The sequence below is a fragment of the Doryrhamphus excisus genome, chromosome 11 (genome assembly GCF_030265055.1).
Source record: "Doryrhamphus excisus isolate RoL2022-K1 chromosome 11, RoL_Dexc_1.0, whole genome shotgun sequence".
NCBI classification, from domain to species: domain Eukaryota; kingdom Metazoa; phylum Chordata; class Actinopteri; order Syngnathiformes; family Syngnathidae; genus Doryrhamphus; species Doryrhamphus excisus.
Window position 1 is genome coordinate 3,621,576 of NC_080476.1, and position 20,964 is coordinate 3,642,539.

The following is a 20,964-nucleotide window of genomic DNA, read 5'->3' on the forward strand; positions in this document are numbered from 1 at the left end:
AACAAATAGTCATGGAAATAAAGAAAAGCCATTGAATGAGAAGGTGTGTCCAAACGTTTGGCCTGTACTGTACATTGGATTGCTTTTAGAGTCTTTAATGTAAAAAATCTTACATGGACACTGGAAGTCTCGGGCCAGATGTGTGCAGCCTTCCACCAGATGCAAACATCCGGAGATAAAGCATCCATGAGCGGGATGCGAGTGTGTGTGCCCAGAAACACCAGGAAGTGTCTCCTTGAAGGCTTCACACACTCCACAAAATATCCAAGACGTCAGAACAAAAGGGATGCTCAAGGACACTTGACTGTGGCTGAGTGTTTTCCCTCCAGGAAGGAAGCAGACAGGGAGGAACAATAAATTAAACGGTAATATCCTTTTTTAAAACCCAAACATGGACTATTGCAATAAACTTCCTCTTACATGTTTGGTCATCCAACATGATGTTGTACAAAACAACACATTAAGAGATTACAAAAAAATCTGAATGAATCTGTGCCCTCTGCCCCATAAGGCAGCAGCTGTACCATTACACCACCAAGGACTGACAGGTGAGTAGGTGAATCTGTCTATTACCTGTCTATTTTGTTCACTCCTGTCCTGGGCTGACTTGGTGATCTACATACACCTCATAGTTTTGCACACCTTCCGAGAATGCGCACCCTTGTGCAAAATGGGGCCTACGCAGAGCACATATTCAGTGTCTACAGAATATTTGCAATTGTAAAGCATGCAGAGCATTACACGTCAACGTGGATGTTGATCATTTCTGCAGACACTTTCCACAAGCAGAAGCTGGTGAGGGCCACGCATACTGAAATATACTTTCATGTTCATAAAACGCTGAAAGGCTGCAGGTTGTAAAAAAAAAAAAAAAAAAAGGCAAGCGGCAATGTGATGTGCGCAGATGTGAATGTGCTGCATGAGTGCGCTGGCTTCATGCTCGCCAGCGTGGCTCTCGAGAAGCTTTATGGCCTCCACGGCCGTCTGCTTTGAGCAGTGACGCACTCACTGGACACTTCATTAAGACTCAAACATTCTCAGATGATGCAAAGACTGATCGTCCTTGCACAGTACCAAGAGTGGAACCTATCTACATGTTCTACATGACTGCTGCTAGAAGCAGCGTGATCAGCAGGTTGACTGCAGGCTGATTAGTGAGACCCGCTGGAGCACAACTGCCAAGGCGCACTATTGATTTTCTCCAATCGATGACCCTTTCTGCATCGCACAAAGATGGGGGAGCACTCACTCTGGTTAAAATCAGGTGGAATCTCTTTAAAACCATGGCTGCCATCTTTCAGTGACATTGCCTTGATTACTGATCAATGACATGAGCAATGATAATCGCTCATGTTAAGTAATACATGAAAAACGTCACATTTAGGTCAACCAAACTCAAATACTATATGACCAAGGCGAGTACTTCCCTCGCAATTCTATGTATGTACTTTAGAGTAGTCAGTGTATAGCAAAGCCATTATTGTCTAAAGAGCTGGCAACACAAGTGAGTAGCAAGCATGGTGGTGGTAGCATGAGTGCTGCCGGCACTGGGGGAGCTGTGGTTCATTGAGGGTAAAGAAGCTGTGATGGAAATCTTATATTGATTTTAAGAAATGAATTAACGATGCATTAACGTCAGACTGATTTGCTTTGGGCTGCACGGCGGAGTGGTTAGCGCTGGGAGCAGCAGGGAGACTGGAGTTCAATTCCACCCTCGGCCATCTCTGTTTGCATGTTCTTCCCATGCATGTGTGGGTTTTCTCCTCCACATTCCAAAAACATGCTAGGTTAATTGGTGACTCCAAATTGTCTATGAGTGTGAATGGTTGTTTGTCTACATGTTCCCTGTGATTGGCTGGCGACCAGTCCAGGGTGTACCCCGCCTCTTGCTTTGTTCCTTTGAAGGACAGGTTCTGTTTAAACTGTCTTTCTGTCTTTCCCTTCTGCAGAATAAACACAAAAAGCCAGATCTCTGGTTGAGCAGCATCATCATGCATCCAACATGGCAAGGCGTCCAAACACACCTCCCTCCAAGATGGTCAAGTGTGTGATGGAGTCCTCCACAATGAACCCAAGGGAGCACCTGTGGGGCGGAAGGTGGAGGACTGCAAGGTGTCTAATATCCACCACTGATGTCATCATGGAGGTATGGAAGAGGACCTACCTACAGGCTGCCTAGGGCCGCGGAGCCACAAGGTGGCCCCAAAACACTGACAGTGTCAGTCATTAACTAGCCATGGGCCCCCAGAGATCCAGAACCGCTACCGCTACTGACACTGTAACAATGGCACCCTTTGTAGCGTTTCTCGTGCAGACCTTCAGTCCATCTCTGGTCCACTTTGTGCCTTCACTCGTCCTAAAAAAGCTTCTCCTGCTCCAACAGACAGGAAAGAAGCAGCCGTTTGGCGCCTTTGACTTCCCCACACCTGGAAATGTGGTCTGTGTGCCAGGATGCTTCCTGGAGTTCAGCTCTCACCAGGAGGGAGGGTGCACAACCCCGCTAGAACACCTAAATCATCCAAATGATCAATCCGAAATGTACAGTCTATTTTTGCAAGGAAGTTCTTCCTCCAATTACGGTGAAATACTGCGGCCCCAAGACAAGATGGCCTCTCGCCATGTGACCCCTGCTGACCTCAGGGATCTGGCGGAGGACGTGGTGCTGCTGCCGCTGCGGCTGAGAGCAGATGTTGCAGCTGTTGTGCAGCACGAGCCACGAGGGTGATGCTACGCAGCCGCGCTGCCTCTCTTTAGACGTCATTGATTTGCACGTAATCACACGGCGGCGGCTGCTTTGCGTCTCAAAGAGGAGAGGAGGGGGAGGGGCGACGAAGTGCAGGATGATGGCATGGTGTCATGTTTTGGAAAAGAAAGGTTAGGTGATTCCAATTATAATCATAACCGGCTTTATTCTATTACATCTAATTAGCTTACATTTTACTAAAGTGACATCATACCATCCTTTGCAACGTTATCTAGATTTATATCGTACATCATTTTACATACATTAAAGATGCTAAAACTAGGGCTGTCAAATTAGTGCGTAATTGCAATTAATTAATTACAGTCATATTAATATTATTGCACGGGCTGCACGGTGGTCATGTGGTTAGTGCGCAGACCTCAAAGCTAGGAGACCAGGGTTCAATTCCACCCTCGGCCATCTCTGTGTAGCGTTTTGCATGTTCTCCCCGGGTTTTCTCCGGGTACTCCGGTTTCCTCCCACATTCCAAAAACATGCTAGGTTAATTGGTGACTCCAAATTGTCCATAGGTATGAATGTGAGTGTGAATGGTTGTTTGTCTATATGTGCCCTGTGATTAGCTGGCCTTAAGCTCCAGCACCCCCGCAACCCTTGTGAGGATAAGCGGTAGAAAATGAATGAATGAATTATTAATCTAATTTTTAATCTCTGATTTATAAATTCAGTATGCAAGTTGCCTTTTTCTACAATTCCTTGTTATGTGTTGGTGTTCTTATGCTTGAGTTGAACAAGGTGGAAAACAGCATCAGGCTCTCATTGTAGTTGGGAGGGCAAGGTGATTAGCAACGAGTATCGAAAAGGACATGCCAAAACGGAGGCGTGCATGACAGTTTTTACATTAGCACCATTAATTGGTCTTTTTGGTAACAACAAGTTTGCTTAGCACAAGTTTAGCATAACACTTCAACGCAAAGCACCGAAACAGCGAGGATGTTAGCAATGCATGAAGTGGCTTTTTTATGTACCGGTAGTTTGATGTGCCACAATAATGTCATGAATTAACATGAAAATACCTTGAAGTGACAGCACTACTAATATTTATTCATTCATTCATTCATTCATTCATTTTCTACCGCTTATCGAGGGTCACGGGCGTGCTGGAGCCTATCCCAGCTGTCTTCGGGCAAGAGACACCCTGGACTGGTTGTCAGCCAATCACAGGGCACATATAGACAAACAACCATTCTGTAGGTTACATAAAATAGTATATGAATGATAAAATAAAATAAAATAAAATAAAATAAAATAAAATAAAATAAAATAAAATAAAATAAAATAAAATAAAATAAAATAAAATAAAATAAAATAAAATAAAATAAAATAAAATAAAATAAAATAAAATAAAATAAAATAAAATAAAATAAAATAAAATAATCAGAGTTTTATTTTCTTTGTCTTTTGTTGCCTATTTCTACCATGCCGCTCTAACAAATCATAGTTATTCTGTCAACGAGAATAACGACTGGCACTGACAATGCCGAAATGAAAAAGATTATTTACATTCAACTTTTCTTCATTTGGCTACATCATAATTATGGTTTGCCACAATGAGCATTCCTGGTCTTTGTGTCTTGTTTCATGTCACCATGCTGTAATATTTGTCTTTCTGCTTATGGACTCATGGCTCAGAGGGACATTGTGGCGTGGACTCATCCAGTCTTATTTCTTAGTAAACATGTCAAACATGATAAAGTATGGACCTACATTCATGTGCGTGTTGTCCCCCCCCTTTCTGTGTGACCTTTGGGAGTAAGTTTACTAGTTTTAGGCGCTACAATCCAGCTTTCATGAGGTCTGCCGTCTGTATTTTAAGAAGAAACGTCTGCTGAGAGCCACCGAGCAGCTGCAAGCGCACAATTACAGCTTGCATGGCTCCACAATGCAACTATAGTACAGGCACAGCATGGGGCGCGCACACACACACATACTGGATGCAGCGGTAGGTGCACATGCACAATACAAAGATTTTAAAAAATGGCCTTCACAAAGGTAGTTTTGAGCTAAATGATAGATACATATAGATTTATGGTGGAATGGTCTGCTCAGTCTGACAGTGATAGTAATCTGCCACTGAACTGCTCTTCTGTGGGGAGATGATGCTGTGCATTGGATGATGCTGGTTGTCCATGATGGAAATGACCTCCTCAGCATCTCTGGCACAGATGTCAGGCTGTCCAGCTCAGTTGAGTGCGTAGTGCGTCTGTGGCCTCAGGTGATAGAGCCACAGCCGTTCCACGGTCTTCATTACATGCAATGTCAGGGCTACCGGCCTGATTCATTCACATCACCACCATGTGGTCTCTTTGGGACTTTAACGATACAGGAAGTCTACCACAGCTGTGGAACCCTCCCAAACCCCAAACATGCAGGATTTCAGTATAGTGGAGGTGACACACCATGCGGACCTGCTGCTTTACTGGGGTGCAGATTCCTTAGTTCCTCACCTACTAGAGCTGCTGATATTGTGGGTCACGTCTAAGGTTGGGCATCGATTGGAACCGGTTCTGACATTCCCTTTCTCCCAGAATCGTTTGTATTTTTAACTTTTGGTGCCTACATTCGGTGATTGGCCAGCGGCATAACACCAAACCAGAAGACGTGGCAGGAAGTGTTTGCGTTCATCCATGGATGGCGCTCTCTAGTTTGGCTGAAATTGTACAAAAAAGGAGTATTGTGCTACGGAGGATGTACTCCTCACAGGATTAAACACCTTTGGATTGGCGTTGTACAGAGAATACCCCGTCTATGATGCGATACCCCGTTTATGATGCCTTACGAATAAGAATTGTTAGGAACCGGAATCAAAACAAAGAATCAGATTCGGAACCGCAATTGCTCAAATTCAAACAATGCCCAACCCTAATTATACATACTGAATGATGAATGAATGAACTTTTATAAATATATGAGTGCAGGTTCACTTGACTGACTAACTCGCTAAAACAAGTATATAATTTTCTACCGCTTAGCCTCACGAGGGTCGCGGGGTTGCCGGAGCCTATCCCAGCTGTTTTCGGGCGAGAGGCGGGGTACACCCTGGACTGGTGGCCAGCCAATCACAGGGCACATATAGACAAACAACCATTCACACTCACATTCATACCTATGGACAATTTGGAGTCACCAATTAACTTAGCATGTTTTTGGAATGTGGGAGGAAACTGGAATACCCGGAGAAAACCCACGCATGCAAACTCTGCCCAGAGATGCCCAAGGTTGTAATGGAACTCGGGTCTCCTAGCTGTGAAGCCTGCACGCTAACCACTGGTCCGCCATGCAGCCCTCACTCCCTGCAGTGGTTATTATTTCACCGAGTGACCAGTGTAGAATACTACATATCATCACAACACCTTTGAATGTGTCTCCTGAATGAATTCCTTATATGGTCATCCCTCGCAGTTAATTGGGCCACAGACTACCGCGGGAAGTGAATTTTAGTAGGATATTAATTATTACAATACATATATTATTTATATTTCATATTTTGTAGTCAGAGCATAGAAAACCTGTTGTGACTTTCTATATGTTTTTTTTTCATTTTCTACCACTTATCCTCATGAGGGTTGCGGGAGGTGCTGGAGCCTATCCCATGTCTTTGGGGTACACCCTGGACTGATGGCCAGCCAATCACAGGGCACATATAGACAAACAACCATTCACACTCACATTCATACCTATGGACAATTTGGAGTGGCCAATTAACCTAGCATGTTTTTGGAATGTGGGAGGAAACCGGAGTACCCGGAGAGAACCCACGTATGCACGGGGAGAACATGCAAACACAGAGATGGCTGAGGGTGGAATTGAACTCTAGCCAGTTCTCCTAGCTGTGAGGCCTGCACGCTAGCCACTTGGTCGCCGTGCAGGCAAAAAAGTCTTATTCATAAAAAAAAAGGAAAGAAAAATCAATTGAAAGCAGACATGCTGTAAGATTTGTTTGTGTTGAGATAAGAAGTTATGAATGCACCAAGTGCTGTCACTATTAATAACCTCTTCTGTAATTATTTCTAATCTTAATTGCATTAAAATGCTGACTTGTCAAAATAAATGGCAGGCAGCTGCAGGAACACTGGCGTTGCCTTTTTCCTGATATTAGGGCTCCAACCCCATAAATAAACTCGATATCTCATGCTGCATACTTTTAATGGTCACATCAGTGAAAGAGCACACATAACCCAGCTAGCTGGGAACTTTAGCATCCAGAAAATTCCACCAATTCGGACCTCCAAGAGACACTACCGTGGCATAAATGTACAGTGAACGCGGGCAGGGTGGGGGTGGGGCAACGAGGAGAGGCTAAATGAGGACAAGGGGGGCTTGGGTGGGCGTACTGCGGCAGCAATAAAGGCCACGTGCACAAAAGAATGAAATGATTGAAGAGAGCGGTTGATCCATTTTGACAGGAAGTCACCACAGTCTCTTCATGGCCTTCCTCTGCTGACTCTCCTCCAAACACACAGCAGACACCAAACGTCAGCCCGAATCTACACACATTTATTGATGAAGGCTCCCACACAGATTAAGAAAATGCAGGCAGGATGTTTCTCCCACCGAGCTGCAACGTGACCTTTAGCCGGCTAACTAACTAAGGACACGAGAGTCAGTAAGGTCCGTCTGCTGCATCTGCTTGGACACTGCACCACTTGGCCCCTGATGCGAGTGGACCATAACAACTTTCTGCATAAATAGTGTACAAATACTCACTGCTCTGCTGAAACGATTAGCTAGTCAACTGCACATCAGTAAAACACATCATAGTGACCTTATTGATCTTATTTGTCATGCATTGTGTAAAAGTATGACAGGAACAATATCCAATTAAAAGCACAGAAAGAATACAGATTCAGATTATTTTTTCAATGAGGTTTTGTAGTACAAATATGCACGTTAGAACTCAATAAGGTCATCAAATCGTACCTTGATGCATCCCTACATAGTATCAGCATTTGGGAGCAAACATGAAGTGAAAGAAAAAGGGGTAAAATTACGGTAGTAGTTGTAAGTTCATCCATCACTAGGGGCGCAGGGGTATGCTGGAGCCTATCCCAGCTGTCATGGGGCGAGAGGCGGGGTACACCCTGGACTGGTGGCCAGCCAATCACAGGGCACATATAGACAAACAACCATTCACACTCACATTCATACCTAAGGACAATTTGGAGTGGCCAATTAACCTAGCGTGTTTTTGGAATGTGGGAAGAAACCGGAGTACCCGGAGAAAACCCACGCATGCAAACTCCACACAGAGTCTGAGAATCGGCCCAGGTCTTCCCGATCTCCCGACTGTGTGGCCTACATTCTAACCACTCGAGTAGTCAGTCCATTTGTGTGAATTTGTGCAGTGTGAGAACGGGAGAAGGTGCTTTCAAGCACAGTCGAAGAATGTGGGATAAATTGGCGATTTCTAACTGTAGTATGTTATTTTTGAAGCCACCATCCACGAGTACAAGTCTGGACTTTACTTTTCAGAGAGGTTGTATACCAAACAATTATGCATGGGACAAAGTTAGAAGGTGCGCTCAAGTACTGTCAGACCAAGTGGGACAAAGCGCCTCTTGTATTAAACATGCAAAAACTGTGGGATTATTTTAATTTCAGAATAAAATAATAGTCCATATTTCCAAAATTGACATATAATTCAATGTAGTTATCCTTGTAATTGCATATCAAATTGTTTACCACAAAGAGATTTACATCCCTACTTATAGATAAAAAATGGTTTTCCTCTCATGCAGTTAATTATGAGTTAACTATGGACAAAATGCAGTTCATCGCGATTAAATATTTTAATCGATTGACAGCCCTATACCCTACTAGTCTTTAGTTTCAAAAAGCTTTACAATATCTGCTGTTACATGTCCTAATGACCGCCATGTTGAAATATGTTTTCAGAGCTAGGATGTTGGAATCCTATTGAAAGGCCAGTAAGGATAGTCATGAGAAGCACCTCGACACTAATGGCAGAGTTGGCTGCATTTTAAGGACGGCTGCTACTTTTTCAAATTGGTACAGCTTTTGTCATGCACCCTGAAAACGAACACCCGAAACGGGACCCAGCTTGTGTGTTAACATGGTCAGTAGTGTGGAGATTGAAAATGACTGAGTCAGCTGTGGCCGACAGCAGCTCCTGTGTGAAAGTTGACTGCATATGTGTTATATAAAGCGATTGAAGTGCATTGTGTGTCCCTACTTAACCACAAACAGCGCCATGACAGTCGTATTCTACACTAACATTACATTGATGAGCCACTGCAGGAATAAGTCTAAGATGTTTTATTCTGTATTATGTCTACAATATTGGGTAATAGGCATGTAAAGATGAGGGGTGTTATTTAATGCCTGAAAGGCTCTAATAACGTTAAAACCATGTTTGAAAGGTTTGTATGCTCTTACAATGAAAATATTCCATGTACAGGGTCAGGCAAAATGATCTAACACATTTGTAGCTTAAATAAAAGGCAAATAAAGTAAAGAAACAAAAAAGTGTGCGAGGTTGGCCGGTTGATTTTGGTTTCAATGCAGATCCAGTAGCTCTGAAGTTGGTAACCCATAACAAGATGGTGTTTGGAGCTGGTACAGGATCATGTCTACCAAGATTGAAGTGCAAACGGAACGCTCGTTGTGTTGCAGTTACAGATTGGTTTGTTTTGATAAACGTTTCAACGTTTGATAAAGCAACTGAAAGAGAACAGGGCTCGACAATAACGATGTACCGATGTAACAATGTTAAAACCAAATACGGGCAAGTAAATCCAATCAGAGATATTCCCGTCGGGCAAGTGCACTTTGGCATGCCATACTGCCAAGAGTTTTTTTTAAAACCAGTTCTTGTTGGGTGTTGGTAAAACACGGACTGCGTAATTCCGGTGGCAATTTACAAACCAATCCTTGCAAATCTTGAAATGGACCAATCAGAATCGTTTATTTAGACCATGGTCCACAGTCCGCGTTTTACCCACACCCTTTCTTGTTGGCGATCAACCAATCAGCGATGGTTTGACTAGGAAAACATCTATCATGGCGTCCCTGCCAACATGGTCTAATTCTTCAACAACTTGTGAAGGAAAACAGCAAAAAGTGATGAAGCAGTGCCTCCTAAACAAGTATTTTATTAGCGGCAGCAAATTAAATGATGGCACAGGGGAGTGAATCACATTGCTGTGACAATTTGAAGTGGTCACAATGAAACACCACCCATTAGATCCAATACCAAGTGCTGATTTTGCACAAGCTAAGAAATCTAGCGCTTCCATTTCTCGGTGTATTTTTCTCACCTTTGCTTCACAAATTATTGTTTGACCATTGAGCATTTTTTTCTGGATTAAAAACACTTTACTAGTACACAAATGTGTCTATTCAATAATGTTTCATTGTGGTGCACAACTTATAAATATCACTGCTTACTACGACTACCATGTGTAAGGTAGTATGGCTTGCCATGTTAACATACATTTCAGACATTCCTCCAAATACAATGCATCAGTACTATTATCTGATGAATTATCAGCATATATTGATATATGATATCATTATGGCAGTCTTTTCATTTTACATGGGGCAAGTTCGGGCAAGTAGTTCTCACCTTAAGGATTCCCCATGGGCAAGTCATTTTTGTTTTTAATGTAGAGCCCTGGAGAAACGAAAAACGATGGCATTTTAAGAAACAAAGCAAAATGGCATTATATGAAAAAATGGCATTATATTTCATTCATTCATTCATTTTCTACTGCTTTTTCCTCACGAGGGTCGCAGGGGGTGCTGGAGCCTATCCCAGCTGTCTTCGGGCGAGAGGCGGGGTACACCCTGGACTGGTGGCCAGCCAATCACAGGGCACATATAGACAAACAACCATTCACACTCACATTCATACCTATGGACAATTTGGAGTGGCCAATTAACCTAGCATGTTTTTGGAATGTGGGAGGAAACCGGAGTACCCGGAGAAAACCCACGCATGCACGGGGAGAACATGCAAACTCCACACAGAGATGGCCGAGGGTGGGGCATTATATTTACTTTTCAAAAATAAAAACACTTTTTTGTTTCTTTACTTTATTTGCCTTTTATTTAACCTACAAATGTGTCAGATCATTTTTGCCTGACTCTGTATAAATAAGGAAATTCACTTATCACAGTCATGTCGCAATAAACAAGGTATTATTGTTAGACTGACTCATTTCCAGCATAACACTATCCAATACGCTACTGTGGCACCTAAAAGGTACTTTCAGGTCCCAGAGAGGCAGGTGGATCTAAGGTGGCCTGCATGTCTTCCTCCTACACCTTACCTGCTTACCCGTGTATCCATCAACACACACACAATACGCTGCCAAGCATCTAAGTGTTGCAAACATGTCCCTGTTATCGGAATCACCCCACAAATCTGTGTGTGCAGGAAATGAAGTATGTGGGTGGCGTGCAGGTGGGAAATGTGATGCGGATAATTGGAGCAGGCCAAGAGGTCAGAGGTTACGGTCCTAGCTCTGCTCTACAATTGTCCAAAAGAAGAGTCTTACTGCTCATTCATTGATGAAGAGCAGCGTCCCAATATTTTTGGAGCGTGGCTCCTGTGGTCCCAATCACTGAATAAGATGGAACCTTAAATATAGGAAATCATTCCCAGTGAGTTTCCACATTTTTGCCGGCTTTGGCCACTAATTGATCATTTCAGGCTGATGTTTGTGAGTGATGCGACCTCAAATCTGCAATGAAATCCGCTCTTGGAAAACTTTCGGGGCACTTAGTGGCTCCCCAGCACATCAAGTATGTGTGTGTTTGATGGAAGAGAAACAACTATGGCTGCACGCACTTGTAATTAAGAGAAGTCGTGTGCTATACGGTGTTAGCATGCAGCAAAGTCGAGACCACTCTCACGGCATCCATGTTTATTTTTCTTGACAAAAAAACTTCCCGCCTCTCCATGGAGATGCTCGCCGGTTTGCTGTCTAATCCGTCGTCGCATCGCACAGAAATAGTCTCTTGCGCGCTGATTACAGAGCTGTGGTCGCTGTGATGTGGACAGACGGCGGCCGTCTAAAGCGGGCCAGCAGATTTTCTGGTGGTGGTTTACGCGCACGCCGCCTTGCTTTTCCATTCGGGGCTGCGTGAGTGTGCACGGGGAATGATGGGAAACACAGCTGAGGTCAAACATGGCCACTCTGTGAGAGCGTAGCGGCTTCCTGAGTCTTTGAATAAAAGAGACAAGCGAAGCCACTAAATTATGCCGACACGGCACAGCTCGACTGGCCTCTTATGGGGTGGATGGTTTTCCACTTCAAAATAGTGGCGCCTTTACTGCTTCATTTGGAGCAACACGCTCACAAACTCGAGACCCGTTTTATCCAAACAGAGACTGAGGGCACCAAGAAAGCTCAACCTCAAGCTGTCTTCTGAGTCCCCGAATGTATCTATGACAGGCCACCACAAATAAATGAATGTACGGGTCCATCAATAGGATTAGCGGGACTTTTGTGCCTGGCGGAGGTCATTTGAGACAAAGAAGGCACGTCTGCATGACTGTGATGAGTGGTGCAATAGCGTGAACAGATGGGTGCACATGCGACGGCAGCACGGAACGTGATTAAAGGGCCTTCATACCAACGCGTCAGAGTTGCGCTTGAAAGTCGTATTTCACCTTGACTCGGGAGCTGCAGCACATGGATTGTATTCCCGCCTCATGTGGGAGCGAGAGAAAAATCATCTGCCGCTGCTGGATGTTCATCCAGTAGATTTGTCCGGTGAGGGAAGACAGTATAAACATGCTAGTGATGATTATAAACATTGCATCATGGTGGTGTTGCAACCTCTCAGTCCAAAGAAATAAAACAAGTGTCAGTTTGGGCAGTACTGCTTATCATCTACTGGGATGACTAATCACATCCTGTACATCATACTGTCTTTCTCCGTGATGACATCATCGTACAGAATAAACATACGCAGGGAGAGCAGGATAAGTACAGCCAAGCAATGTCTTCTCCGCAGATTGGCTTGGCACTACTTTGGGCTTAGATTTGGTTAGATCAGTTATACCGCAGCAAAAAAAAAAACCCAACAAAGACATTTCTGACATTTTTGTGGTCATTTTATAAGAGTAAGAGAAAAGAATGTGTAATCTAATGAAAAACAATCATAACTTTATGAGAACAACGTCACAATATTATGAGGAAAAATAAAATCATTTTAGTTTATTCATTCATTCATTCATTTTCTACCGCTTTTCCTCACGAGGGTCGGGGGGGGGGGGGGTGCTGGAGCCTATCCCAGCTGTCTTTGGGCGAGAGGCAGGGTACACCCTGGACTGGTGGCCAGCCAATCACAGGGCACATATAGACAAACAACCATTCACACTCACATTCAGCTCATTCAGTACCCGGAGAAAACCCACGCATGCACGGGGAGAACATGCAAACTCCACACAGAGATGGCCGAGGGTGGAATTGAACCCTAATAATTTTTTCAAGCCGTAAATTTATAAAAATCTAACAAAACAACAAAAATGTTGCAATTTATGGAAAATTAGTTTGCAGGAAAAGTTATAATGTTACAAGAATAAAGTCAAAACATTATGGGGATGAAGGCAGAATTACAAGAAGAAAATTGACAAATGGAAATACTTGGAAAAAATAAAAATGGCAGAAATGGGAAAAAGTAGCTGTAATTTCACAAGTGGTAAGTCAAGTCAAAATATTAAGAAAAAAAGTCTAAAGTTCTAAACAGAACCGATAACATTATGAAGAAAAATAATGTCAACTTTGTAGCTAAAATGAAAAAATTATTAAGAAAAAATACATTTTAAAAAAGCTGTAATATAATGGGAAACAACATTTTAAAAAATTGGGCTGAGGAAAAGATCACAATATTACGAGAAGACAATTTAAGAAGTATTTTCAAGCATAAAAATGTCAAAATGAAGTAATATACTGCTACTGTAAAGTATTCCGAAGATGCAAGACAAGCAATGTAGTATTCTACACTAACTAACCCACACTTTTGTCACAAAATTCAACTTTGATGTCACTTCCTGTTCTCCAAAACATCCGCAAAACATTTACAGCAACACACAACATGTGTGAGTCTTATTCACATTTTAAATGGCTTTTTCCGCTCTGATTAAGTCCACTATATTGAGCAATAGGAGTGTAAATGTGACTGTAGGGGTGTTATTTCATGTCTAGAGCGCTCTAATAATGTTGAAAAAAACATATTACATATTCACTGCTCGTGAAATGCAAACATATTACATTTATGAATAAGAAATTCACTGATCACAACCTGGAAACAGTTCATCACGATAAGCGAGGTATTACTGACAAATTACAAATAAATCACAATTGCGTCCTTGTCACATGACGTTTACAGCCACTTGTTGCTAGGCAGAATACCTGGAGCATTTATGCCCGATCGACCAATGGAAAAATGATCTAGTATTGTTCTGTATTATATATAAAATACACATAGCAGAGAAAGTGTCAGGGTCCTGCCATGGCAGCCTGACTCAGCAAGTACGCGTAGAAAAGCAAACATCTCCTGACCCCAGGCGGCACACCTGCATCGTCAAAGTGTTCAAAAGTAGCGTTGACTATTTCCTGGCTGGTCCACAGGAGTAACAAATGTCACACACATCCACAGTCTGCTTCCAATCACGGCCATCGAAGCCGCACGGTCGGCGGTGGAAAATGTTCACATGTGGACGCAGAGCAGAACCGTAATTGAAGACAGAGGAGAGGATTTGTCTCTTATGAAAGCTCTTAAGTGAAAGGATGACACCGAGTACAGCAACACTGTAGCGTGCTTTAATAAACAGGCCACCACACATTCTATTTTCTACACATGTACACTATTACCAAATAGTACCACAAATCACTCTTCTTAAAGTAGTACTACTATTTGACATTGACTGGTCTAAACAAGGGCGGCACGGTGGTCTAGGGGTTAGCGCGCAGACCTCACAGCTAGGAGACCAGGGTTCAATCCCACCCTCGGCCATCTCTGTGTGGAGTTTGCATGTTCTCCCCGTGCATGTGTGGGTTTTCTCCGGGTACTCCGGTTTCCTCCCACATTCCAAAAACATGCTAGGTTAATTGGCCACTCCAAATTGTCCATAGGTATGAATGTGAGTGTGAATGGTTGTTTGTCTATATGTGCCCTGTGAGTAGCTGGCGACCAGTCTAGGGTGTACCCCGCCTTACGCCCGAAGACAGCTGGGATAGGCTCCAGCACCCCCGCGACCCTCGTGAGGAAAAGCGGTAGAAAATGAATGAATGGTCTAAACAAACATCAGTTTGTGATGCATTTAATGAACTTGGAAAATTAGTCATGCCCATTTATCTTTATTGGGAGACACGGAGACCTGAGGCCTCCTGGCGTCATGATGACAAAGGTCATCATAAATACCATCCATCCATTAGGCCGCTTGTACTCGCAAGGGTCGCAGGGCTGCTGGAGCCTATCCCAGCTGAGGCGCCAGCCAATCACGGGGCACATATAGGCAAACAGCCATTCACACTCACATTCATACCTATGGACAATTTGGAGTCGCCAATTAACCGAGCATATTTTTTAGAATGTGGGAGAATCGAACCCAGGTCTCCCCGATGTGACTGTGTCGCCAACATGCTACCCCTCGGCCACCGTTCGGCCTCATCACGAATACCTGATTTAAAAAAGAAAGAGGAATGAAGGCAGGCTGGCTCCTATGTGTCTCTGTGGCTTATCAAGACTTAACCTCATTTGACATGTTTACTACGCATCGCAATGTGAGAGAGGCGTGTTCGGTCACATGCTCAGGGACATGTATAGGTCACGTCTCTGACCATGTCCATACTGGATGCAACTTGCATCCCCACACTCCTAGCTCGTGCTGATCAGACAATAAAATACACATAAATGTCAAACGGGCAGCACTTGTGGTGGTATGTGTGAGCTGGGAGGGGCTTGTCACTGCCGTCCTTCCATAGAGTGAAAAAGACTGTATGACTTTTAATTTATTTGTTGTTAAAGCACAAACAATTTATGTTATGATTGCCTTTAGGTAGTTTGGGAGCTAGTCAATTTCCAAAAAGTATTAAATCAACCTCCCCTAAACATGGCGGTGGGCGGGGCAAGTGCCAAGGTAAAAAATGTTACATTTTACTGCAGATGTGCGATTAATGACATTATTTCCACCTTTATTGGCTTTATTGTGTCTTTTTTGGAAATATCTTTCTTCAGGTTTCTGATTGGCTACAATGAGCTTACTGTTAGGGGTTATAACGCCACCCGCCATCTTGCCAGCCTGCAAATGTGTTTTTATGAAGGCAAACACTGACTTTTAACAATAGAAGCGGTGGTGCTTAGGTTAGCGTGTGGTTGTCTGTTGTGCGAGACAAGAATAAAAAAAAAACAAACAAAAGCCGAGCTGGACCGGACAAGGAGAGAGAAAACATTCCTCACCTTGGCTGCAGCCGTGGACAGCTGCAACATTTACAAGGCCCACTTTCAGCTCCGTTCTACTGCTGGACTCCGAAGACAGGAGGAGAAAAACTTTCAAGTGCGCTCAAGTCAGTGTGGGTGCGATTTATGACGCAATTAAAGACCAAAGACAAGCACTCCTCATAAAGTAAATACTGTACATTCACTGACTTGCATCAGGGAGAGGCCAAAACAACATGGCCGCCGTAGCAGGACACTTTTCTGCTCCCCAGTGAGTGAAAAAGACTGCCTTATCTTCACGGGGAGTCACGGTAAACAGGAAGAAGCTGATCCTGACAACGTGACAGACCACTTATCTCAACCTCCCCCCGCCACTTGACCTTCTCACCTTGGTCTTCCCTCCACGCCTGAGACACACACGTTAGCGTCGAGGGGGAATCGTGTGTGCGTGCGCGTGGTTCAAAGGTTTAACAGTAGAAACAAACACAAGCTAGAAGTCCAACCAGGATGTTCCATAACTCAGTGCTTCTCAAAAAGTAGGCTGTGTTACAATGCACACCTACCAACATGTACACATTTATAGTAGTCAACATGACATTTAACTATTCAATACGCTTGTATGCGCTCCATTTTGGTGCATTTTCCTGGTTCCAGTTATTATCAGTTTCTGGGGGGGGGGCAGGAAAAGGAAACAGGAAAAAAAATACTGCAAAAACCTGAAGAGTGTGCCCATTGTATCCACACACATGCAATCTTCATTTGATAATAAACAATGATTTACTTTTATTGGCTCTTTAGTCATTATTTATTGGCATTACTATGCATAGCATAAATAGGATATCGAATTACAGTGGTGCCAAATCTCATGAAGTAAATATATTTTGACTGCATTGGAATATGCTGGTGTGTATTTGTGTGCATATAAATATATACAGTGTGTGCGTGCAGGATATTGAATTCGGTTAAAGAATAAAATCAACCTGCAAGTGATTAAGGAGCTCTAAGTAAAGTAACAGTCTTTTTCATCACACACACACACACACACACACACACAGACCTGTCATTAATCTGTCATTGGTTCTAAATATGGCCTGGCAGTAATGTGTGTGTGTGTGCGTCTCATTAGTGTCACAATGTCACATCTGGCTTCTAAATGTTAGCGAGCGAGCAGAGGTGCCACTTTCCCACGATGCCTTGCTGCAGGGAAGGAAACAGGTGGGGGGAGAGCGCTGGACATAACACACACACACAGAGACTGTGTCACAAGGTGGCCACTGGATGGGCATATACAGGAAGTTCTCCGCTTGGCCTACTTCCTGTTTGCTTTGAGGCATATAGCAGGCTTTCAGCAGCCATTCTTCTTCTTGAAAACATGTTCTTACATCACTGGAGTAAGAGCCATTCTAAATAAAGACGAGATGGTGTAGAGGACACCAGAGGAAGACTTGGGTCATCAATCACTTCTTGCATCCTGTCTGGGAGGACTCTTGTGTCCACCAAAAACATCCGAGGAGAAAAACAACAACAAGAAGAAGCGAGATTCACGAGAGAGACGGAAACAAGATGATCTGCTCGACTTTTTACGAGACAACCTCGGACAGATTTTGACCTGGAAGCTCGTCAGAGGAACTGGACTGTCCTCCTTTAACATCTTCTTCCTGTTTGCTTGATAGGCCACACTTTATGAGGTACACTATCTCATGAGATTGTGAATTTTCTTTACTGTATTCATCTATACGTGATCTGTAAGGGCTTCCTTCCACATCATTTACAAGTTCTAATGTTTCTGTGCGGTTTTAGGAGATGACGTCGTCCAAGATAAGACAGAAATAGGAAGCAGAGATTAGAGGAAGTCTGAGCAGGATTGTGAAAAAAATAGAGGAGGTATTTTATCTAAAAGGGATTATAGGTAACAAATACCCTGATGGAATTTTTTCAGCACTGAGAGTGCCCAGTTTTATATATAACTCAAATTGCACAACCATTGTTACGAAGGGGCTGCACGGTGACCGAGTGGTTAGCGTGCAGGCCTCACAGCTAGGAAACCCGAGTTCAATTCCACCCTCAGCCATCTCTGTGTGGAGTTTGCATGTTCTGCCTGTGTATGTGTGGGTTTTCTCCGGGTACTCCGGTTTCCTCCCACATTCCAAAAACATGCTAGGTTAATTGGCCACTCCAAATTGTCCATAGGTATGAATGTGAGTGTGAATGGTTGTTTGTCTATATGTGCGCTGTGATTGGCTGGCCACCAGTCCAGGGTGTACCCCGCCTCTCGCCCAAAGACGGCTGGGATAGGCTCCAGCACGCCTCGTGACCCTCGTGAGGATAAGCGGTAGAAAATGAATGAATTGTTACTAAGGGTGCACACTACCCACATGAGGCATAAGACAGTAAGAAGCGATCATTCTAACGACAACAAAGCATGCTGGGTAACACATAATCCAACCAGGACAGTTTAACTGGTAATTGCAAAAAAATGCAGACATTTTTTTTGTACCATCTGTTCTTTTAAATCACTATTAGTAACACATGCTAGCCAGTGGTGGTGTTCTTATATTTTTTGTTTGAAAAAAAAAACACACAAAAAGTCTTTCTTTGTGCCATCAACTGTGGGCAACAATACTCTCTTTCCCTGCCCTACGTTCCATCACCAGCGCCGCCTCCCCAGAAATAGTCCCAAAAAGGCCCAACTGGCCCGGCTGGCCCTCCCACCACGCGTGCATGAAAGTGCCGCCACCAGTCTGCAGGAAGCAACCAACAGGAAGCGCGACGGTGCCAGCGCCCGACTAAAGTCAGCCTTTTTTTTTTTTACTGCTCCACCAGACCCATTCGCGTTCATTAATCTTCTGCACTCGCTTGCTACACGCCCCTCTTTTTTTTTTTTGAGCGACATCTGCAGAAGTGCACAGCGAGCGCCTTAGAGGCCAATACACACTGATCCAACGCGCGGCGGCTCGCTCGTCTCTTTGGCTGCTGAGCAAAGAAGAGCAGGCTCTCCGAGGACGTCCTGCAGGAAGAGCAGTCAAAAGTGCACAAAGACACAAAATGCAACATTCAGCCTTCACCTTAGATTTCTCCTGTCGTCACAAATTCACCCAAGATATTTTCTCACACTCCATGTCCTCTTCGCCCACCTATGAATCAAAGCTGCATGATGGTATGTATATTTACTCCCTGGGAAAGGAAGCTTTGATTGAGCCACCATTCCTTCCTCTCTTGGCTTCATGCGACCCCATCCCATCCTGCCCCACAGGAAAGCATGGGAGCGGAGCGCCTGCATGTCATCTGTATGCTGGATGGAGGACGAGGATGGAAATAGGTGCATGGAGCTCACTTTTGGGATGCAGCTGCCAGGATGCTGTCCAGCTCTCAGCCAAGGGTGGTTGTGCTACATGTAGTACAGATATCCTCACTCAGCTTATCATCATGAGAAAAATGCTCAATGATTTATGGGCAATTAGTTGTTAACTTATGCTCACGTTTTGCTTGATGGCAGCCATGTTTCTCTACCAATCTTGCTCAAATTTTACACACGTGATTGTCAGAGCCATAAAGGTGTGTACCAAATTTCACAGTCATTTGACAAAACACCCTAAAGATACAGTGGGTGTTTTGCAGTAGCTCCCATTTATGTTGACAATCCATCATGTGGACCAAATCATGAAGCCCTGGTACTGCAGTCTATGGTTGAGCACTTTTGTCGACAAAAGGGCATTTCTATTAAAAATGTTCAGTTCATGTCGACTTGTTGTTGTACTGTTAATGCTAAGAGTCCACTGGGCAGTGCCAGTTTGCGCCAGTTTGCGCCAGTTTGCGCCAGTTTGCGCCAGTTTGCGCCAGTTTGCGCCAGTTTGCGCCAGTTTGCGCCAGTTCGCGCCAATGCAATTTGCTGTGGCACCTAGTGTCGCCAATAAGGTGCCTAGTGGCGTGCAGTGGCTCAAGCTGCCTCCCAACTGGCTCGTGGTGGCCCGTAACGGCGGCAAGAAAATTTCAAAATGTTTAAAATCTTCGTCGTGCCAATTGCCTGATGCAAGTGTCCACCAAGTGGAACCAAATGTCACAAACAATCCGCCTATTGGAATCCACTGGAATGTAATGGTGTGAGCCAAGTTGCACAAATGATGCTAGGAGTCCACTGGGCCGGTGCCAGTTGGTGCCAGTTCCCGCTAAAGATTATGTGATTGCCGCGTAGTGGCTTGCTGTGGCGCCGGATAACGACAACATGGCAACATGCCGAGCGAACATTAATTTGGCGCCACAGCGAGTCTCTAAGCACCAAAGATTATGTGAACTGGCACCAACTGGTGCCGGCCCAGTGGACTCTTAGCATAAGCAGCGTGAAACCACAACAACAACAGTACTACTGTCTACACAGTCACTTCCTGTTCAGTGCAAAATAAGCTTCAAAATGATTTAAACGAATCTCTACTCTAACCGAATCTTTTAAAAAAATATATCAATACAATTCATCCATTCCAAAAAGAGCCGTGTCACAGCGACACAAAACATACCTTTATAAAAAACACTTGATATAAATTGATATAGGGTGGAATTGAACTCGGGTCTCCTAGCTGTGAGGCCTGTGCTCTCACCACTCATCCGCCGTGCAGCCCTCAAATGTTTTTAGCATGCTAAAAACATTTAGCATGCTAAATGGAGGGGGGGGGGGGGGGCTACTGTATATGACTTTTGTTTGCAGGACTTGGAACCCAGAAGTTCCAAGTTTAACCACTGCTATGTGTTAGGTATCTGTTCCGGATGCTTCCAGGTTCCTGGCCTGAGTTTGGCCT

General features: G+C 44.0%; 1 protein-coding gene across 1 annotated transcript in view; it reads right to left on the bottom strand.

Annotated features, from left to right (window-relative positions):
- The window catches only part of synj1 (synaptojanin 1), a 42,001-nt gene extending 25,681 nt beyond the window's left edge, over nucleotides 1-16,320 (bottom strand). Inside the window, exon 1 of the mRNA XM_058086488.1 lies at nucleotides 16,196-16,320. The gene's annotated coding sequence lies outside the window, so the exon portion shown is untranslated. The remainder of the gene's footprint in view (nucleotides 1-16,195) is intronic.
- Between the last annotated feature and the right edge of the window lie 4,644 nt (nucleotides 16,321-20,964).